The sequence below is a fragment of the Pongo abelii genome, chromosome 2 (genome assembly GCF_028885655.2).
Source record: "Pongo abelii isolate AG06213 chromosome 2, NHGRI_mPonAbe1-v2.0_pri, whole genome shotgun sequence".
NCBI classification, from domain to species: Eukaryota; Metazoa; Chordata; class Mammalia; order Primates; family Hominidae; genus Pongo; species Pongo abelii.
The window spans coordinates 208,322,066-208,345,275 of record NC_085928.1 but is presented as its reverse complement, the minus strand read 5'-3'; the positions used below and the strand labels follow the sequence as shown (position 1 = coordinate 208,345,275).

Genomic DNA, 23,210 nt, shown 5'->3' with positions numbered 1-23,210 from the left:
GTATAGATGGGGTCTTCTTATGTTGCCCAGGCTGGTCTCAAATTCCTAGGCTCAGGTGATTCCACCCACCTCTGCCTCCCAAAGTGCTGGGATTACAGGCATGAGCCAGCGCATCTGGCCACCTTATTTTCTATTACTGGCCCAATGTAATGGCTCCATCTCAGGAACAGCCAATGAAAGAGATGCACAGGACAAGGTAAGTGGGGAGGGGCACAGAGCTTCCATGCTCTCTGTTGGGCACACTACCCTCCCAGGACCTCCTTGTGTTTAGCAACACAGAAGCTCTCCAAACCCTGCTGTTTGGGTTTTTATGGAGGCATGTTTGATAAAATCGTTGGCCATTGGTAGTTAAGTCAATTTCCAGTTCCTTTTGCCTCCTGGAGTTCAGCAGGTGAGGCTGAAAGTTCCAAGCCTCAAAAAATGTGGTTGGGGTCAGGTGCGGTGGCTCACTCCTGTAATGCTAGCAGTTTGGAAGGCTGAGGCACATGGACCACTTGAGGTCAGGAGTTTGAGACCAGCCTGACCAACATGGTGAAACCCCGTTTCTACTAAAAATAACAACAATTAGCTAGAAGTTGTGGCACATCCCTATAATTCCAGCTACTCGGGAGGCCGAGGCAGGAGAATTGCTTGAACCCGGGAGGTGGAGGTTGCAGTGAGCTGAGATTGTGCCATTGCACTCCAGCTTGGGCTACAAGAGCCAAACTCCATTTAAAAAAAAATGCGGTTGCTTTCTCTGGCAGCTAGCCCTCCTCCTGAAGCAGTCTAGGAGCTTGCAGCCACCGTGTTAGCTCAACAGCATCCCACATGCATTCTTACCATGCTGCAGATCTGAAAGACCTTAGAGGCCCTTGTGTCAGGAACCTGGGACTAAGACTAAATATCAAAACAGAAAATGCTGCTATTACCTCTGTCACAAAGGGCTTTTTAAGAGCTTTGGAAGCTCTGTGCCAGGAACCAGGGGCAGAGACCAAATGTATATTTCTTTTCTTATATTTGAGACAGAGTCTCACTCTGCCACTGAGGCTGGAGTGCAGTGATGTGATCATAGCTCACTGCAGCCTTGACCTCCTAGGCTAAAGCAATCCTCCCACGTTAGCCTCTCCAGTAACTGGAACTACAGGCGTGCATCACCATGTCCAGCTGATTTTAATTTTAATTTTGTAAAGACAGGGTCTTCCTATTTTCCCCAGGCTGATCTCTAACTCTTGGCCTCAAGCAATCCTTCCTCTTTGGCCTCCCAAAATGTTGGGATTACAGATGGGAGCCCCCATACCTACCAATCACAAGGATCTTTATAAGAGAAGGAGGTAGGAGAGTCAGAATTAGAGAAAGTGATGTGGTAATGGAAGAAGAGGTCAGAGAGGGAGATTTGAAGATGCTGTACTTCTGGCCTTGAATATGGAGTCACGAGGTAAGTCAAGGAATGGGGGTGGCTTCTAGAAGCTGGAAAAGGCAAAGGAGCACATTCTGTCTAGAGCCTCCCCCAGAAGGAATGCAGCCCCTCTGACACCTTGACTTTAGCCTTAATAGACCTAGTTGGACTTCTGGCCCCCAGAACTGTAAGATGGTAGATTTGTGGTGTTTGAAGCCACTAAATGTAGGGTACTTTGTTGTAGCAACAACCAAAAATGAACGTGAAGCTGGGACCTCATGTTACAGTTGCTGACGCCTGTAATCCCAGAATTTTAGGAGGCTGAGGTAGGAGGATCGCTTAAGCCCAGGAGCTTAAGACCAGCCTGGGCAACATAATGAGACCTCATGTCTAAAAAAAATTTTTTTAAAAGGCCAGGCTCAGTGGCTCACATTTGTAATCCCAGCACTTTGGGAGGCCGAGGAGGGTGGATCACAAGGTCAGAAGTTCAAGACCAGCCTAGCCAAGATGGTGAAACCCCATCTCTACTAAAAATACAAACATTAGCCAGGTGTGGTGGTGGGTGCCTGTAATCCCAGCTACTCAGGAAGCTGAGGCAGAGAATCACTTGAACCCAAAAGGCAGACATTGCAGTGAGCTGACATCGCACCCTTACACTTCAGCCTGGGCGACCAAAACTCCATCTCAAAAAAAAAAAAAAAAAAAGCCAGGTGTTGTGGCATGCAGCTGTAGTCTCAGTTCCTAGGGAGGCTGAGGCGGGAGGATTGTTTAAGCCTGGGAGGTTGAAGTTGCTGTGAGCTGTGATTGCACCAGTGTACTCCAGCCTGGGCAATAAAGCAAGACCTTGTTTCAAAAAGAAAGAAAGCAATGAGCATGGTGGGAATGGGGACAGATGACAATGTTAAGTAGAGTGGTCAGGGTCGGCCTCATAAGTGAATATTGAGCAAAAGTTTGAAGCAGGTGATGGAGCTGGCCAAGGTGCTGAGGGAAGAGCATTGTAGGCTGAGTCAACAGGATCTTTATCCTGTTGGATAAAGGAGGAAACTCTCTGGTGTGTCTGAGGCTCTGGAAGGAGGCCAGTGGAGCAAAGAGATAGAGGGAGCAAAGTCAGCAAGGAGGCCAGGGAGTTACTGGGCTGGGATTGGTTCAGATCGTGTAAGCCCTGGGATGCTATTGCTGGGGCTTTGGCTTTTACTCTGACTAAAATGGGAACCACCGAGGGCTTCTGAGCAGAGAGGCGACATGGTCTGTCTCCTGATTTAAAAGCACGACCTGGCTGCCAAGTTGAGAAAGACTATGGGAAGATTTGGGTAGAAGCGTGGGGGCCAAGCTGTGGCAGCATCCCGGTGGGAGATGATAGTGATCCTGACCGGGTTCACGGTGGTGGTGAGAGATGGTCAGAGCATGGATACATGTTGAAGTCAGTCAGTAGGATTTCCTGACAGACTGGATGTGAGCTGTGAGAGAAGGCAGTGGCCAAGGTTGAGTTTGATTCTAATTGAATTATTAAGTAATTTTAAAAAACACTACTGCCTTTCCCAATCCTACCAAGTAAAGGATGCTAGATAAAAGAAATCTCAAGTCAGGCCAGGTGCAGTGGCTCACACCTATAGTTCCAACAGTTTGAGAGGCAGAGATGGGAGTATGTTTGAAGGCCATGAGTTTGAGAGCAGCCTGGGCAACATAGCAAGACCTCCTCTCTAAAAAAACAACAAAAAAATAAATTTAAAAAAATAAATATAGCCAGACATGATGGTATGTACCTATGGCCCCAGTTACTCATGTGGCTGAGATGGGCAGATCTCTTGATTCTAGGAGTTTGAGGCCAGCTTGGGCAACATAGCAAGACTTCTCTCTCTACAAAAATGAAAAAAAATGCCTGACATGGTGGTACTTTCCTGTATTCCCAGGTATGGGGGCAGCTGAGGCAGGAGCATCTCTTGAGCCCAGTTGGTCAAGGTTGCAGTGAGCTATGATTATACAACTGCACTCCATCCTGGGTGACAGAGTGGGACCCTGTCTCAAAATACAAATACACATGAAATCTCAAGTCAGACCAGTCCCTTCTAGGCTATGTAGGCCTTGTAACCACATAGCTGTATGATCAGGTTTGTGTGGCTGTGGATGAGGAGACCCCTGTCCAATTGTCGGCTTTGTAATCAGTTTATTTTTCAATATAGTAATCAAATATATTTCATCATACTTGATGGTCTCAGATATGTGTGGATTTTGGAGTTCCCCTTGGAACAGGTTGTAACATCTTATTGGCTCCATAATTCCGTAATTTTTAAAATCTGATCAGTTTTTAATAAGATCAGAGTTGATATTAGACTACCTAATCAGTTTCGTTAATGAGAAAATGAAATTGTGTTGTTTGCATTTTATCCAAGTTGGCTGTCATATTGGCTACATCTCATCAATACTTGAACAAATGCAAAATTAGAGCTTATCATGAAACACAATGTAATTCTTGAAGAAGATGCCATTTCTTTTTTTTTTTTTTTTTTTTAAGATAGAGTCTTTCTCTTGTCACCCAGGCTGGAGTGCAATGGTACGATTTTGGCTCACTGCAACCTTCACCTTCTGGGTTCAAGCAATTCTCCTGCCTCAGCCTCCCGAGTAGCTGGGATTACAGGCGCCCGCCACCACACCCAGCTAATTTTTGTATTTTTAGTAGAGATGGGGTTTCACCATGTTGGCCAGGCTCGTCTGGAGCTCCTGACCTCAGGCAATCTGCCTGCCTCAGCCTCCCAAAATGCAAGGTGTACAGATGTGAGCAACCACGCCTGGCCTCCATTTCTTTTTTGTAGTCTTTACTAAACAGCTGCTATCATTGCAGACTTGCTATTTAGGCACTTAGGAATTTTTCACTAGAAGGCATGTAAAGAAGGACCATGGGCATTTGTAATGAATTTAGCATTTATTCTTTGACTACATGACTGTCCCCAGAGCCGTAACTTTATTAATGAATTTTTTAGAAGCCATTTAGCTAGCAACTGAGCCTAACCAGCCACTCACCCTCGTTATTCAGTGCTCTTTTACTATTGTCTATTTCTCCTCCAACTTGGCTACATTCACAAAGTGATAAAAACCTGCATTTGTTTTCTTTCCTTTTCAGAGACAGGGTCTTGCTCTGTTGCTCAGGCTACAGTACAGTGACATGATCATGGTTCACTGTAGCCTCAAACTCCTGGGCTCAAGCAGTTTTCTCACTTCAGTCTCCCAAGTAGCTGGGACTACAGACATGTGCCACCATGTCCAGCTAATGTTTTCATTTTTTATCATAGAGACGGGATCTTGCCAGGTTGCTCAGACTGGGCTCAAAACTCCTGACCTCAAGTGATCCTCCTGCCTCAGCCTCCCAAAGTGCTGGGATTACAGGCAGGCATGACCACCTGTGCCAAGCCCCCTATTATCATTATTTTAAATAATAGCTTTATTAAAATATGATTCACATACCATTCACTTTATTTATTGAAATCTGCAATTCAATAGGTTTTAGAATATTCACAGAGCTGTGCATCGATCACCACAGTCACTTTTAGAAGCTTTCATTACCCTGTAGAGAAATCCATACCCCTTAGCCACTACCTCCTACTCTCCCCACCTACCTTCGCCCCCAGCCTTAGGCAACCATTGATTAATTTTTTTGTCGCTATAGATTTGCCTAATCTGGACAAATAGAATTGTACAATGTGTGATCTTTTGTGGCTTTTTTTCCCTCTTAGCACAGTGTTTTCAAAGTTCCTTTATGTCATAGTGTGTATCAATATTTCATTCCTTCTATGGCAGTATTCCATGGTAGAGACACACTGCATTTTGTTTATCTGTTCATCAGTTGGTGGATATTTGGCTTGTTTCCATGTATTCCATGTATTGGTCATTATGAATAATGCTGCTATGAAGATTGTTGTACAAGTTTTTGTGTGGACGTATATTTTTATTTTTCTGGGATATATGCCTAAGAGTGAAATTGTTGCATTATAGGATGACTGTACATTTAGCCTTTTGAGAAACTGCCAGACTGTTTTCTAAAGTGGCTACACCAGTTGGGTGCAATGGCTCACACCTGTAATCCCAGCTACTCAGGAGGCTCAGCTAGGAGGATGGCTTGAGCCCATGAATTCAAGACCAGCCTGGGCAAGATAGTGAAACCCGGTCTTGATTTTTAAAAAATCCAATTAAAATGACAAGAAAAGAAATACCCAAACAAAATGGTTACACGATTTTATGTTCCCACCAGTAATATATGTGGGTTCCAATTCCTCCACATCTTCACTGACATTTTTTTTTTTTTTTTTCTAGATAGGGGCTTGCTCTGTCTCTCAGGCTGCAGTGCAATGATGCCATCACAGTTCACTGCAGCCTTGACCTCCCAGGCACAAGTGATTCTCTCATCTCAGCCTCCTGAGTAGCTGAAAATTGCAGGTGTACGCCACCATGCCTGGCTAATTTTTATATTTTTTTCTGTAGTGATGGGATTTTACCATGTTGCCCAGGCTGATCTCATACTCCTGGTCTCAAGTGATCTGCCCACCTCAGCCTCCCTAAGTTCTGGAATTACAGGCTGCCACCATGCCCGGCCTTCACCAACATTTGCCATTATCTGTGTTTTTTTTTTTTTCCTTTATACCTTAAAGCAGTATGAGAACAAGTGTCTTCAATTATAGGAAACAGTATAATCCCAGGGCATTGGGAGGCTGACAGGAAGATGTCTTGATGCCAGGAGTTTTTGTTGTTGTTGTTGTTTTTGACAGAGTCTCGCTCTGTCACCCAGGGTGGAGTGCAGTGATGGGGTCCACTGCAACCTCCGCCTCCCAGGTTCAAGTGATTCTCCTGCCTCAGCCTCCCGAGTAGCTGAGACTACAGGTACACGCCACTACTGCCCAGCTAATTTTTGTATTTTTGATAGAGTCAGAGTTTCACCATGTTGGCCAGGCTGGTCTTGAACTCCAGACTTCAGGTGATTTGCCTGCCTCAGCCTCCCAAAGTGCTGGGATTACAAGCATGAGCCACCATGCCCAACCTGACGCCAGGAGTTTTAGACTAGCCTGGGCAACCTAGCAAGACCTTGTCTCTACAGAATATTTAAAAATTAGCCAAATGTGGTGGTGCCTGTGTATAGTCTCTCTCCCTCTCTCTTTTTTTTTTCTTTCTAACTTTTTGTGACATGGTCTGGCTCTGTCACCCAGGCTGAAGTGCAGTAGTGTGATCATGGCTCACTGCAGCCTGAAACTCCTGGGATCAAGTGATTGATCCTCCCTCCTCATCCTACCAAGTAGTAGGGACCACAGGTGTATGCCACCCAGGTCTTGCTATGTTGCCCAGACTGGTCTTGAGCTCCTGGCCTCAAGCAATCCTCTCACCTTGGCCCCCCACAGGGCAAAGATTACAGGTATGAGCCACCATGCCTGGCCCCTACCCTGCCTATTGAGAACCAAAAGAAGGATCCAAATTCTCCTTAGCTCAACTCGAGCCATTTCCTGATTGCTTCATCAGCAAGGAGCTTGTTATTGGGCTGTCCAGGCCTCCCAAGCAGCACAGAAATGAGGTGAAGGAGTTTTCCTGCTGCTCCACTCTGTAAGGAGTTGGAGGGTGATGTTTACTCGTTTGCAGAGAGAGATGCCTTGTAGGCACCTCAGGATGGAGAGGACCCTGATTCCAATGTCCTTTTTTTCTTTCGAAACAGGACCTTGCCCTGTCACTCAGGATGGAGTTCAGTGGTCCAATCATGGCTCATTTTAGCCTCAAACTCCCAGGCTCAAGCAGTCCTACCATGTCAGCCTTCCCAGTAGCTGGGACTACAGGCAAGCATCGTGACACTCAGTGAATTTCGTTTTTATTTTTTTGTAGAGATGGGGCCTCAGTATGTTGCCACGGCTGACCTTGAACTCCTACACTCAAGGGATTTTCCTGACCTGGCCTCCCAAAGTATTGGTATTACAGGCATGAGCCATTGTGCCCACCGTCTCTGGTTCTTAACCTTCTGCCTCCCTCGTCCAGTTTTAAAGAATGTGTGTAATTACATGGGCTCTCCTAGATACTCCAGGATAATCTTGTTTTAAGGTCAGCTGACGAGCAACATTAATTTTATCTGCACTCTTAATTCCACCTTTCTATGTAATTGTGCTGTGTAACATAGGACATGAGCAATTGGTGGGGGTGGGGGTTATTACTTTGGCCACCACAGTAACTATTTTATGCCAGGTACTCAGCTAAGCACTGGTGAATTAAGCATGAATAACACACACTCCCTAATCTCCATCCATTCTTGGGAGGAGCACCTCACCTGCCATGCTCCTGAGAATCTGGGGAGTCAAAGAAGTCTTCCATGAGGAGGTGATGCCAAAGCGGACAAGTGACAGAGGAGTCAAAGCTAGCTAGGAAGAGAGTAGAGGTTTAAGGGGAAACATATTATAAGCAGAGGATATCACCCACTTCAGAGACTCCCAGAGGAGAAAGAGTTTGCATTGAAGGGGCAGATGAGGCTCAGTTGGACTCCACAGCAGATGAAATGGAGAGGGGCAAGCAGTGAGGCTGCCTTGCAAGGCAGGGCAGAGCAGGGGCTGTTAAGGAGTTTGGACTTAATCCCTGAGGCAAGGAGAAGTGATGTAAATGGGGGAGTAACATGATGAGATTCATGGATTAGAGACATGGCTCAGGCTGCTGTAGAGAAGGCACCAGGGAGAGCGGATGGCTCAATGGGTGTGCAGGAGACCTCTCACTGAGTTTAGGGAGAGGTTTTTTAAACAGAAGAAGTTTGAGTAATTTAAATGATGATGGGAAGGAGCTAAAAGTGGGGGATAGGTTAAAGATACAGGAAAGTGGGAGGAAGAACTGACAAGTGAGGTTCCAGAGAGGGCAGGAGAAGAGGAGATTCTCACAGGGGGATTAACACTTTCTTTTCTTTTTTCTTTCTGAGACAGAGTCTCACTCTGTCACCCAGGCTGGAGTGCAGTGGCACAATCTTGGCTCATTGTAGTGCAGACTTCCCAGGCTTAAGGGGTTCTCCCACCCCAGACTCCCAAGTAGCTGGAACTATGGGTGTGCACCACCACCACACCTGGCTAATGTTTCTTTTTTTGGTAGACACAGAGTCTCACTATTTTGTGCTGATTGGTCTCCAACTCCTGGCCTCAAGTGATCCTCCTGCCTAGGCTTCCCAAATTGCTGGGATTACAGGCATGAGCCACAATGCCTGGCCTCTGATAGTTCTGTATTCTCTAGAGTTGTCTTTACTTTGTGCTAGTGTGTCCCTCATTGTGCTAATCCTCTGTAAAAATTAATACCTTTTCTTTTTTTCAAGATGGAGTTTCACTCTTGTTGCCCAGGCTGGAGTGCAATGGTGCTATCTTGGCTCAGCGCAACCTCCACCTGCCTGGTTCAAGCGATTCTCCTGCCTCGGCCTCCCGAGTAGTTGGGATTACAGGCATGTGCCACCATGCCCAGCTAATTTTGTATTTTTAGTAGAGATGGGGTTGCTCCATGCTGGTCAGGCTGGTCTCGAACTCCTGACCTCAGGTGATCTGTCTGCCTTGGCCTCCCACAGTGCTGGGATTACAGGCATGAACCATTGTGCCTGGCCAAAATTAATACTTTTTATATTAAATTTACATATATATACATTTTTTCTTTTTGATACCGGGTCTCGCACTGTCACCCAGGCTGGAGTACAGTGGCACAACCTCTGCTCACTGCAGCCTCCACCTGCCAGGCTCAAGCAATTCTCCTGCCTCAGCCTCCCGAGTAGCTGGGATTACAGGTAAGTGCCACCACACCCAGCTGATGTTTGTGTTTTTTGTAGAGACGAGGTTTCGCCATGTTTCCCAGACTGTTCTCAAACTCCTGAGCTCAAAGCAGTCCACCCATCTTGGCCTCCTAAAGTGCTGGGATTACAGGTGTGAGCCACCTTGCTCATTCTAGTTTAAACTTTTGAATGGTTTGTGTCTCCCGATTGGACTCCCTACAAGTACAGAGTCGATGCTAGGAAGGGTACCAGGAGATAGACACACACAGATGGGATTTGGGAGTAGGTTTGGTTATCCAAGGAGCAGTGCTGAGCTCCTTGCTTAATGGGATATGGGATGCTGGTGATTTCCAGGAAGTGACTTCACAATGACTCAAGCTACCATATACTGTTGATTGTGAAATGCCAGTTGAAGCATATGTCCTGTGAGCTTAGGGCTGCTACAGGTTGACCACTGCAGCAGTAAAGATGACTCTGAAGAATGGCATGGGATGGATCCTTTCGAATGCACTTGAGCAGCGGTCTCCAACCACAGGGCCACAGAGCTGGAGGTGAGCAGCAGGTGAGTGAAGGGAAACTTCATCTGTATTTCTAGCCCCTCCCATCGCTTGCATGACCACCTGAGCTCCATGTCCTGTCAGATCAGCAGCAGCATTAGATTCTCATAGGAACACAAACTCTGTTGTGAAGTGTGCATGCGAGGGATCTAGGTTGTGTACGCCTTAAGAGACTCTAATGCCTGATATTCTGTTACTGTCTCCCATCACCCCAGATGGACAGTCTAGTTGCAGGAAAACAAGCTCAGAGATCCCACTGAGTCTACGTTATAGTGAGTTGTAGAATCATTTCATTATATATTACTATGTAGTAATAATAGAAATAAAGTGCACAATATATGTAATGCACTTGAATCATCCTGAAATTATTCCCTCACTCCCAGTCTGTGGAAAAATTGTCTTCCACACATTCACTCTGTTTTATGGTAGAGGCAGGGTCTTAATATATTGCCCAGGCTGATCTCAAACTCCTGGCCTCAAGTAATAGACCTCTCTCAGCCTCCCAAAGTGCTGAGATTACAGGCATAAGCCACCACCCTCAACCAAGACTTTCTTAAACCAAATAAAAATTAAGTGAGATTACTTGAGCCCAGGTGGTCAAGGCTGCAGTGAGCCTGATTGCACCACTGCACTCCAGCCTAGGTGACGGAGTGAGACTGTCTCAAAAAATAAAATAAAATACAAATTAACCCTTTATGACGTTCCCAGTAACTTTCCCTCCTAAGTGTTCCCCACAAATCTTTGAATTCTGTTTAATTTTCACATAACATTTAAGACATTTAAGAACTTATGTCTGTCTGTGTCATCCCTTTATGTCAAAAGATGTCTTTTTGTCACTTCCAGCTGGATCTACCATGAACGACTTCTGAATCCAGGAAGAGAGACTGACTGGGCAACATGTTATTCAGGTACAAAAAGATTTGGACTGTAACTCAAAAATGATCAAATGATAGTGCATGCATCAAGTGCAATGGGAAGCTCTTCTGGAGAGTGAGAAAAGCTTCCAGTTAAGGTGACATTGAAGCCAAGTCCTGAAAGATGAGGAAGAGTTGTATGAGAGTGGGGAGGGAAGGGGGAGGTGGCAGGATGGGGAATGGGCTGGGATGGGATGGAGCAAACTGCCCAGGAAGGGAAACCAGCACTGTACAGACCTGAACAACGAAGATGGCATATTTTGTTCAGGGAATGGTGAATTAAGTGTGGCAGGAATGCTTTGTAGAGACAGTAATTTGCTTGTATGGAATTTTGCCTGAGAGACCTCATTGCAGTTTCTGATTTTTTGATGTCGTCATCCATCACTGTCCTTGTCAAATAGTTTGGAATGGGTATAATGATGACAATAACCCCAAGCGTAATATTTCTTTAATTCTCACAGAATCACAGGTAGGTGCCACAGTTATCCCTATTTGATGAATGGAGTGATGAAGCCTTGGGAATAATGAATGATTTGCCCAAGCTCACCTGGATATTAAGACTGAGTCAAATGTTGGGTCTGGTGTGACTTTAATGTTTGCTTTGTTCATGAGCACCACGTATTGCCTCTCCTATGCAGTTAAGCGGTAGACAGGTGACAGAAAAGCCCATGTTTGTCTCTACTCACACACTTGTGACTGAATGTATGTATGGAGTTTCTACACCAAATTCTTCAGTGCTCTGGATATTAACTGGGTGTCCCATGACTTTATTCTGACACTACCTGGAGTTAGCACAGACCCTACAAGTTAGGGCCTCAGTCCCACGAGACCATCCTGACTTCAGATGCCAATGGCAAGTCCTAAGTTGTCACCTGTACTTTTGACCAACCTGTTACAAATCGGGGGTTCCCATAACTGTTTTCTTGGGTTTAATAATTTGCTAGAACAGTTTATGGAACTCAGAAAAACAGTTTATTTTCTTTTTTTCTGAGAGAGAGGGTCTTATTTTGTTGCCCAGGCTGGTGTGCAATGGTGCAGTCATAGCTCATTGCAGCCTTGATTGTCTGGGCCCCAGTGGTTCTCCCATCTCAGCCTCCCTAGTAGCTGAGACTACATGCCTGCAACACCACATCTGGCTAGTTTCTTTTATTTTTTGTATAGATGGGGTCTTGTTGTGTTGGCCAGGCTGGCCACAAATTCCTGGTCTCAAGTGATCCTCCCACCTCAGCCTCTGAAAGTGCTGGGATTACAGATGTGAGCCGCCACATCTGGCCAGTTCATTTCCTATTACTGGTTCATTGTGAAGGATACATCTCAGAAACAGTCAATGAAAGAGACGTGCATGCTGGATGCAGTGGTTCATGCCTGTAATCTCAGCACTTTGGGAGGACAAGGTGGGAGGATCGCTTAAACTCAGGAGTTTGAGACCAGCCTGGGCAACATGGTGAAAACCTGTCTCTATAAAAAATTAAAAAAAAAAAAAAAATAACCGGTGTGGTGTTGTGCACCTAGAGTTCCAACTTCTAGGGAAGCTGAGATGAGAGGATGCCTTGAGCTGGGGACTGGGGAGGCTTAGGTTACAGTAAGCTGAGATTGTGCCACTGCACTCTAGCTTGGACAAAAGAGCCTGATCCTGTCTCAAAAAAAAAGAAAGATACCCAGGGCAAGTTAAGTTCGGAGGAGCACAGAGCTCCCATGCCCTCTGTTGAACATGCGACCCTCCCAGCATCTCCTGTGTCCAGCAACCCTGAAAGCTCTGCAAACCCCATTCAGGGTGTTTATGGAGGCTTTATTATGCAAGCATGATTGATAAAATCTTTGGCTGTTGGTGATTAAGTCAGTCTCCAGCCCCTCTTCCTCCTGGAGTTCAGTGCATGAGGCTGAAAGTTCCAAGCCTCTTACCATGTGGTTGCATGGTAATCAGCCCTCCTCTTGAAGAAATGTAGGAGCTTGCAGTCACCCAGTCATCTCAACAACATCCCCAAATGCATTCTTACCATGCTGGAGATCCCAAAGTTCTTAGAGGCTCTTGTGTTAGAAACCTGGGACCAAGACCAAATATTAAAACAAAAGATGTTCTTGTCACATCTATCACTGAGGTCTTTCTAAGAGCTTTAGAAGCTCTGTGCCAGGAACCAGGGACAGAGATGAAATATATATTTCTTTTCTTTTTTTTTTTTGAGACAGAATCTCCCTGTGTCATCCAGGCTGGAGTGCAGTGATGTGATCATAGCTCACTATAGCTTTGGCCTTCTGAGATCAAGCGATCCTCCCATCTCAACCTCCCAAGTAGGTAGGACTACACATGCATGTCACCCATGCCCAGCTCATTTTTGTAGAGTCGGAGTTTCACCATGGTGGCCAGGTTGGCCGTGTTGGCCAGATGGGGTCTTCTTTTGTTGCCCAGGCTGGCCGCAAATTCCTGGGCTCAAGTGATCCTCCCACCTCTTCCTTGTAGAGATGCGATTTAGTTATGTCGTCCAGGCTGATCTCAAACTCCTGGGCTAAATCGATTGTCTCACTTCAGCCTCTCAAGTAGCTAGGACTACAGGCACATACCACCATGTCGGGCTAATATTTGTTTTTATTTTTTTTCTAGAGGTGGGGGTCTCACTATGTTGTTCATGCTAGTTTCAAACTTCGGGCCTCAAGTGTTCCTCCTGCCTTGACCTCCCAAAATGTTGGGATTCTGGGTGGGAGCCATCATGCCCAGCAATCACAAGGGTCTTTATAAAAGAAAGAGAGTAGGAGATTCAGAATTGGAGCAGGAGATGTGGTGACGAAAGCAGAGGTGAGAGAGGGAGATTTGAAGATGCTTCACTTCTGGCTTTGAAGATGGAGTCAGGGGCCATGATCCAAGGAATGGGGGTGGCTTCTAGAAGCTGGAAAAGCCAAGGGAACACTTTAGAGTCTCCAGAAGAAATGCAGCCCTGCTGACACCTTGACTTTAGCCTTAATAGACCTAGTTTGGGTTTCTGGCCCCTAGAACCGTAAGATGGTAGTTTTGTGGTGTTTTAAGCCACTAAATGTAGGAAACTGCAAACTATGTTGCAGCGGCAAGAAGAAATGAACATGAAGCCAGGCATGATGGCTCATGCCGGTAATCCCAGCACTTTAAGAATTTAGGCAGGAGGATCACTGGAGGCCAGGAGTTCAAGACCAGTCTGGGCAACATAGTAAGACCTTGTCTCTACAAAAAATGAAAAAATTGGCCAGGCGTGGTGGCTCACGCCTGTAACTCCAGCACTTTGGGAGGCCGAAGCGGGCAGATTACCTGAGGTCAGGAGTTCGCGACCAGCCTGGCCAACATTGCGAAACCCCGGCTCTACTAAAAATACAAAAATTAGCTGGGTGTGGTGGCACGCACCTGTAATCCCAGCTACTTGGAAGGCTGAGGCAGGAGAATCACTTGAATCTGGGAGGTGGAGGTTGTAGTGAGCCGGTATCAGACCATTACACTACAGCCTGGGCAAGAAGAGTGAAGCTCTGTCTCAAAATAAAATAAAATAAAATACTAAAAAATTTAGCCAGGCATGATGGCATGAACCTGGAGTCCCAGCTACTGGGGAGGCTGAGGTGGGAGGATCGCTTGAGCCTGGAAATTTGAGGTTGCAGTGAGCTGTGATTGTGCCACTGCACTCCAGCCTTGGTGACAGTGAGATCTTGAAAAAAAGAAGAAAGTAAAGATAGAAGAAATGAGCACGGTGGGCATGGGGACAGATGGCAATGTTAAATAGAATGGTCAGGGGTGGCCTCCTAAGTGAAAATTGAGTAAAGACTTGAAGGAGGGGAAGGAGCTGGCCAAGGTGCTGAGGGAAGAGAACTGTAGGCAGAAACAATAGAATAAAGTGTCTGAGGTGTGTCTGAGGCTCTGGAAGGAGGCCCATGGAGCAGACGGAGAGAGGGAGAGAATTAGGGGAGGGGGCCAGGGAGTTGCTGGGTGGGGATCAGTACAAATCACTTAAGCCCCGGGAGGTTATTGCTGGGGCTTTGGCTTTTACTCTGACTCAGATGGGAACTGCGGGAGGGTTCTGAGCAGAGCGACGACGTGGTCTGTCTCCTGATTTAAAAGCATTCTCTGGCTGCTGAGTTGAGAAAGACTATGGGAAGATGTGGGTAGAAGCATGGGGGCCAAGCTTTGGCAACATCCAGGCGGGAGATGATGGTGGTCCTGACCAGGGTCATGTGGTGTTGAGAGATGGTCAGAGGGGAGAGGTAGGGGAGGAGGCCAGGGAGTTGCTGGGTGGGGATCTTTAGTACATGTCGAAGACAGTCAACAGGATTTCCTGACAGACTGGATATGGGGTGTGAGAGAAGGCAGGGGTCAAGGTTGAGTTTGATTGTTACTGAAATTATGAAGTAATTTTAAAAAACACTACTGCCTTTCCCAATCCTACCAAGTATGGGATGCTAGATTAAAGACATCTCTTCAGGCTCATTGCGGTGGCTCATGCCTGTAGTCCCAGCTGTTTGGTAAGCAGAGGTGGGAGTATCTTTTAAGGGCAGGTGTTCAAGACCAGCCTGGACAACACAGCAAGATCTGCTCTTTACAAAAATATTTTTCAAAATTAAATAAATGTAGCTAGGCGTGGTGATGTGTACTTGTAGTTTCAGCTACTCAGGAGGCTGAAGTGGGCAGATCTCTTGAGGTCAGGAGTTTGAGGCCAGCTTGGGCAACATAGCAAGACCCCTCACTCTACAAAAAAATTAAAAAACTAACCAGGCATGGTGGCACTCAACTGTACTACCAGCTACTGGGGAGCTGAGGCAGGAAGATGGCTTGAGCCCAGGAGGTCGAGGCTGCAGTGAGCTGTAAGTGCACAGCTGCACTCCAGTCTGGGTGACAGAGCAGGACCTGTCTCACAATACAAATAAAAATACAAGTAAAATAATGAAATCTCAAGTCAGAGCCTTTTGGCTCTGCAGCCCTTGCAACCCCTCAGCCGTGCAGTGGGGTTTGCGTCACTGGGAATGAGGAGACCCCTGCCCGGTGTTGTTGCCTGACTAATCAGTGTTTTAAAACATATATTAATCGGGGTGGGCGCGGTGGCTCACACCTGTAATCCCAGCACTTAGGGAGACCCAGGCGGGTGGATCACCTGAGGTCAAGAGTTCAAGACCAGCCTTGCCAACATGGCGAAACTCCTTCTCTACTAAGAAAATACAATAATTAGCTGGACATGGTAGTGGGCCCCTGTAATCCCAGCTACTTGGGAGGCTGAGGTAGGAGAATCGCTTGAACCTGTGGGGCGGAGGTTGCAATGAGCTGAGACTGCACCACTTCACTCCAGCCTGGGCAAAAGAACAAGACTTTGTCTGAAAGAAAAAAAGAAAGTATTATATCAACATGTAATGGTTTTATTATTAATATGTAATGAATATTAAATATTTTTAAAATCTTGTATTATATTAACGTGTAATGGCTTTAATATGTGATGAATAATATTTAAGAACTTGTGTCTTATTTTCTAGTTTTAATATAATTATCTACAGAAAGAAATAGTCTTAGAGATCTTCAATAAAGTTAAAAAATGTAAAGGGATGTTAGATCCCAAAAGATTGAGAATTTCTAGTTTAGAAATATTCAGAGTAAGCCACATACTACTTGCTACTTGAACTATTTTTTTTCTTTGATTTTTATTTTAGGAGATGGGGTCTCACCCTGTCACCCAGGCTTGAGTACAGTAGTGCTATCAGCTCGCTGCAGCCTTGAACTCCTGGGCTAAGGATCCTCCTACCTGAGCCTCCTGAGTAGCTGGGACTGTAGGTATACATGACGATACTTGGCTAATTTTTAAATTGTTTTGTAGACGTGGGGTCTCACTTTGTTGGCCAGGCTGGTGTCAAACTCATGGCCTCAAGTGACCCTTCCACCCCTGCCTCCCATCCTAGAGGTGTGTGCCACCACAAGGAGCACTTGTTCAATGTTCTAAAAAACAAATTTCTAAAGTAAGGCTGTGGGATGATGGCAGGAAGATCAAAGAAAAACAGAAGAATAAGTTAAAATGACTTATTCACACATATTCTTTTGACAGCAAGAAGAACTTTTAGTATATACATTCCTTACAAACAAACAAAAGGCAGATAAACAATGTTGTATACGAACTTCAACACACACCGTACAATATTCCCATTTTGCTGACATAAGTTATGGAAATTTCGTTGTTTACTTGAGTGTCGCTACCAGTATTTTGCTTCTCTGATGATTTTTATCAACTTCCTCATCTGTTAACTTCTCTCCAAGGTATGTCATATCATGACATACTGCTGCTGCACGAACATGGCCAGTGTCTTCCTGTTAAACATGTAGAATGCTTTCCTAATTTCTCTTTTTACCCTCTGTCTTTGTGTTTTGCATTTTTCTTACTCTTATTGTCAGAAACTCCAGAAAGTCAGTCGTACTAATTTATCACCATTTGCTTTATTAATTTATACTTTGCTTATATGGAATTTTGCCCAACAGACCTCATTACAATTTCTAACCTGTTTTATTTTGTTTTTCTTCTGAGACAGAGTCTCCCTCTGTTGTCCAAGGCTGGAGTGTAGTAGTGCTATCCCAGCTGACTGCAGCCTCAACCTTCCAGGCTGAAGCGATCCTCCCATCTCAACCTCCCACGTGGCTGAGACTATAGGTGCTTGCCACTATGCCCAACTAATATTCGGAATTTTCCTATACGTGGATTCCAGAGGGGTGACAGTGAAACGTGAGTAAGCATGGATTTTGGTATATGCAGAGATGGGGGGCTGGAACTAATTCTGTATACTGAGGGACGACTGTATATGTTTTTACAATTATGCTGTAGGATACATACTGTTGCATAGCCTTGAAAATAATAATTTTTAATCGAGTGGAATAATAATAATATTGATAAAAGTAGCAGCTGGCCAGGTGTGGTGGCTCCCACTGGTAATCGCAACACTTTGGGAGGCTGAGGCAGGAGGATGGCTTGAGGCCAAGAGTTTGCGATAGGCCTTGGAAACAAAGGGAGTCACCATCCCTACAGAAAAATACATGAATTAGCCTAGTGTGGTGGCATGTTCCTGTAGTCCCAGCTCCTTGGTAGGCTGAGGTGGGAGGATCACTTGAGCCCAGGGAGGCTGAGACTGCAGTGAGTCATGATCAGGCCTCTGCACTCCAGCCTGGGTGACAGAGTGAGACCCTGTCTCAAAACGACAAAAAAGTAGCAGCTAACATCAACTGACCTTTTACCAGGTACCTATTAATACCATAGTTTAATTTCTTATAACTGTTTCTTATTTCACTTACCAACTCTGTCTTCAGTTACTCCCAGATTTTTACTGTGTTTGTACAGATGACCTTTTGTTTAGATTGAATTGTCTCCCCAGAAGTAAGATTACTGTGAGTCACGGTGAATGGACGTTCTCATTACCCTTGATGTAAATTGACAAGGTTTTGGGTGCCTCCCAGCTATAATCTTAGCACTTTGGGAGGCTAAGACAGGAGGATTGCTTGAGGCCAAGAGTTGGAGGAGGCAGTATGGCAGTATGGTGAGACCCTGTCTCTATTATTTTAAAAAATTGACAAGCTTTACCCTGGAAGGCTTATACACAATTTAAACACCCCTTATAGTATAAGAAAGTGCCCATTTCACTGCACCTTTGCCAGCACAGGGTATTATAATTTAGTAAGTCATTTTTTGTTTGATTATTTTAAATAGATAAAAGATCTCATATTACTTTACTTGTCACATTTCAACATCTTTCCTTAGCTTATTAGCTCTGTTTCTTTTCTGTCTGTAAATGGTTGTTGTTGTTTTGTTCTTTGAGACAGGGTCTTGCTCTGTCACCAGGCTGGACTGTAGTGGCATAATCATGCCTCACTGCAGCCTTGACCTGCCAGGCTGAAACTTCAGCATTCTGAGTAGCTGGGACTACAAGTGTGCACCACCACTCCCAGCTAATTTTTTTCTTTTTTTGGATAGAGACAGGGTCTCACTGTGTTGTCCAAACCAGTCTCTAGCTCCTGGCCTTAAGCAATCCTCCTGCATTAGCTTCTGAAATTGCTGGAATTTCAGGCATGAGCCACCATGCCTGGCCTGGGCTAGTTTTCTATTTTTAGTAGAGATGGGGTTGCTCCATGCTGGTCAGGCTGGTCTCGAACTCCTGACCTCAGGTGATCTGTGTGCCTTGGCCTCCCAAAGTGCTGGGATTACAGGCATGAGCCATTGTGCCTGGCCAAAATTAATACTTTTTATATTAAATTTACATATATATACATTTTTTCTTTTTGATACCGGGTCTCGCACTGTCACCCAGGCTGGAGTACAGTGGCACAACCTCTGCTCACTGCAGCCTCCACCTGCCAGGCTGAAGCAATTCTCCTGCCTCAGCCTCCCGAGTAGCTGGGATTACAGGTAAGTGCCACCACACCCAGCTGATGTTTGTGTTTTTTGTAGAGACGAGGTTTCGCCATGTTTCCCAGACTGTTCTCAAACTCCTGAGCTCAAAGCAGTCCACCCATCTTGGCCTCCTAAAGTGCTGGGATTACAGGTGTGAGCCACCTTGCTCATTCTAGTTTAAACTTTTGAATGGTTTGTGTCTCCCGATTGGACTCCTACAAGTACAGAGTCGATGCTAGGAAGGGTACCAGGAGATAGACACACACAGATGGGATTTGGGAGTAGGTTTGGTTATCCAAGGAGCAGTGCTGAGCTCCTTGCTAATGGGATATGGGATGCTGGTGATTTCCAGGAAGTGACTTCACAATGACTCAAGCTACCATATACTGTTGATTGTGAAATGCCAGTTGAAGCATATGTCCTGTGAGCTTAGGGCTGCTACAGGTTGACCACTGCAGCAGTAAAGATGACTCTGAAGAATGGCATGGGATGGATCCTTTCGAATGCACTTGAGCAGCGGTCTCCAACCACAGGGCCACAGAGCTGGAGGTGAGCAGCAGGTGAGTGAAGGGAAACTTCATCTGTATTTCTAGCCCCTCCCATCGCTTGCATGACCACCTGAGCTCCATGTCCTGTCAGATCAGCAGCAGCATTAGATTCTCATAGGAACACAAACTCTGTTGTGAAGTGTGCATGCGAGGGATCTAGGTTGTGTACGCCTTAAGAGACTCTAATGCCTGATATTCTGTTACTGTCTCCCATCACCCCAGATGGACAGTCTAGTTGCAGGAAAACAAGCTCAGAGATCCCACTGAGTCTACGTTATAGTGAGTTGTAGAATCATTTCATTATATATTACTATGTAGTAATAATAGAAATAAAGTGCACAATATATGTAATGCACTTGAATCATCCTGAAATTATTCCCTCACTCCCAGTCTGTGGAAAAATTGTCTTCCACACATTCACTCTGTTTTATGGTAGAGGCAGGGTCTTAATATATTGCCCAGGCTGATCTCAAACTCCTGGCCTCAAGTAATAGACCTCTCTCAGCCTCCCAAAGTGCTGAGATTACAGGCATAAGCCACCACCCTCAACCAAGACTTTCTTAAACCAAATAAAAATTAAGTGAGATTACTTGAGCCCAGGTGGTCAAGGCTGCAGTGAGCCTGATTGCACCACTGCACTCCAGCCTAGGTGACGGAGTGAGACTGTCTCAAAAAATAAAATAAAATACAAATTAACCCTTTATGACGTTCCCAGTAACTTTCCCTCCTAAGTGTTCCCCACAAATCTTTGAATTCTGTTTAATTTTCACATAACATTTAAGACATTTAAGAACTTATGTCTGTCTGTGTCATCCCTTTATGTCAAAAGATGTCTTTTTGTCACTTCCAGCTGGATCTACCATGAACGACTTCTGAATCCAGGAAGAGAGACTGACTGGGCAACATGTTATTCAGGTACAAAAAGATTTGGACTGTAACTCAAAAATGATCAAATGATAGTGCATGCATCAAGTGCAATGGGAAGCTCTTCTGGAGAGTGAGAAAAGCTTCCAGTTAAGGTGACATTGAAGCCAAGTCCTGAAAGATGAGGAAGAGTTGTATGAGAGTGGGGAGGAAAGGGGGAGGTGGCAGGATGGGGAATGGGCTGGGATGGGATGGAGCAAACTGCCCAGGAAGGGAAACCAGCACTGTACAGACCTGAACAACGAGGATGGCATATTTTGTTCAGGGAATGGTGAATTAAGTGTGGCAGGAATGCTTTGTAGAGACAGTAATTTGCTTGTATGGAATTTTGCCTGAGAGACCTCATTGCAGTTTCTGATTTTTTGATGTCATCATCCATCACTGTCCTTGTCAAATAGTTTGGAATGGGTATAATGATGACAATAACCCCAAGCATAATATTTCTTTAATTCTCACAGAATCACAGGTAGGTGCCACAGTTATCCCTATTTGATGAATGGAGTGATGAAGCCTTGGGAATAATGAATGATTTGCCCAAGCTCACGTGGATATTAAGACTGAGTCAAGTGTTGGGTCTGGTGTGACTTTAATGTTTGCTTTGTTCATGAGCACCACGTATTGCCTCTCCTATGCAGTTAAGCGGTAGACAGGTGACAGAAAAGCCCATGTTTGTCTCTACTCACACACTTGTGACTGAATGTATGTATGGAGTTTCTACACCAAATTCTTCAGTGCTCTGGATATTAACTGGGTGTCCCATGACTTTATTCTGACACTACCTGGAGTTAGCACAGACCCTACAAGTTAGGGCCTCAGTCCCACGAGACCATCCTGACTTCAGATGCCAATGGCAAGTCCTAAGTTGTCACCTGTACTTTTGACCAACCTGTTACAAATCGGGGGTTCCCATAACTGTTTTCTTGGGTTTAATAATTTGCTAGAACAGTTCATGGAACTCAGAAAAACAGTTTATTTTCTTTTTTTCTGAGAGAGAGGGTCTTATTTTGTTGCCCAGGCTGGTGTGCAATGGTGCAGTCATAGCTCATTGCAGCCTTGATTGTCTGGGCCCCAGTGGTTCTCCCATCTCAGCCTCCCTAGTAGCTGAGACTACATGCCTGCAACACCACATCTGGCTAGTTTCTTTTATTTTTTGTATAGATGGGGTCTTGTTGTGTTGGCCAGGCTGGCCACAAATTCCTGGTCTCAAGTGATCCTCCCACCTCAGCCTCTGAAAGTGCTGGGATTACAGATGTGAGCCGCCACATCTGGCCAGTTCATTTCCTATTACTGGTTCATTGTGAAGGATACATCTCAGAAACAGTCAATGAAAGAGACGTGCATGCTGGATGCAGTGGTTCATGCCTGTAATCTCAGCACTTTGGGAGGACAAGGTGGGAGGATCGCTTAAACTCAGGAGTTTGAGACCAGCCTGGGCAACATGGTGAAAACCTGTCTCTATAAAAAATTAAAAAAAAAAAAAAAAAATAACCGGTGTGGTGTTGTGCACCTAGAGTTCCAACTTCTAGGGAAGCTGAGATGAGAGGATGCCTTGAGCTGGGGACTGGGGAGGCTTAGGTTACAGTAAGCTGAGATTGTGCCACTGCACTCTAGCTTGGACAAAAGAGCCTGATCCTGTCTCAAAAAAAAAGAAAGATACCCAGGGCAAGTTAAGTTCGGAGGAGCACAGAGCTCCCATGCCCTCTGTTGAACATGCGACCCTCCCAGCATCTCCTGTGTCCAGCAACCCTGAAAGCTCTGCAAACCCCATTCAGGGTGTTTATGGAGGCTTTATTATGCAAGCATGATTGATAAAATCTTTGGCTGTTGGTGATTAAGTCAGTCTCCAGCCCCTCTTCCTCCTGGAGTTCAGTGCATGAGGCTGAAAGTTCCAAGCCTCTTACCATGTGGTTGCATGGTAATCAGCCCTCCTCTTGAAGAAATGTAGGAGCTTGCAGTCACCCAGTCATCTCAACAACATCCCCAAATGCATTCTTACCATGCTGGAGATCCCAAAGTTCTTAGAGGCTCTTGTGTTAGAAACCTGGGACCAAGACCAAATATTAAAACAAAAGATGTTCTTGTCACATCTATCACTGAGGTCTTTCTAAGAGCTTTAGAAGCTCTGTGCCAGGAACCAGGGACAGAGATGAAATATATATTTCTTTTCTTTTTTTTTTTTGAGACAGAATCTCCCTGTGTCATCCAGACTGGAGTGCAGTGATGTGATCATAGCTCACTATAGCTTTGGCCTTCTGAGATCAAGCGATCCTCCCATCTCAACCTCCCAAGTAGGTAGGACTACACATGCATGTCACCCATGCCCAGCTCATTTTTGTAGAGTCGGAGTTTCACCATGGTGGCCAGGTTGGCCGTGTTGGCCAGATGGGGTCTTCTTTTGTTGCCCAGGCTGGCCGCAAATTCCTGGGCTCAAGTGATCCTCCCACCTCTTCCTTGTAGAGATGCGATTTAGTTATGTCGTCCAGGCTGATCTCAAACTCCTGGGCTAAATCGATTGTCTCACTTCAGCCTCTCAAGTAGCTAGGACTACAGGCGCATACCACCATGTCGGGCTAATATTTGTTTTTATTTTTTTTCTAGAGGTGGGGGTCTCACTATGTTGTTCATGCTAGTTTCAAACTTCGGGCCTCAAGTGTTCCTCCTGCCTTGACCTCCCAAAATGTTGGGATTCTGGGTGGGAGCCATCATGCCCAGCAATCACAGGGGTCTTTATAAAAGAAAGAGAGTAGGAGATTCAGAATTGGAGCAGGAGATGTGGTGACGAAAG

The 23,210-nt window shown here is 45.4% G+C and overlaps 1 protein-coding gene across 2 annotated transcripts in view; it reads left to right on the top strand.

Annotated features, from left to right (window-relative positions):
- LOC129058298 (uncharacterized) overlaps positions 1-18,855 on the top strand; it is a 43,827-nt gene extending 24,972 nt beyond the window's left edge. The window contains exons 7-12 of one of the 2 annotated variants that reach the window (XR_010139384.1): positions 7-7,441; positions 9,040-9,137; positions 9,477-9,684; positions 10,523-10,587; positions 16,240-16,360; positions 17,107-18,855. The gene's annotated coding sequence lies outside the window, so the exon portion shown is untranslated. Of the gene's footprint in view, positions 1-6; positions 7,442-9,039; positions 9,138-9,476; positions 9,685-10,522; positions 10,588-12,780; positions 13,126-16,239; positions 16,361-17,106 lie in introns of those variants that run through there. The other variant, XR_010139385.1, reaches the window with a different exon arrangement.
- Positions 18,856-23,210: the final 4,355 nt, after the last annotated feature.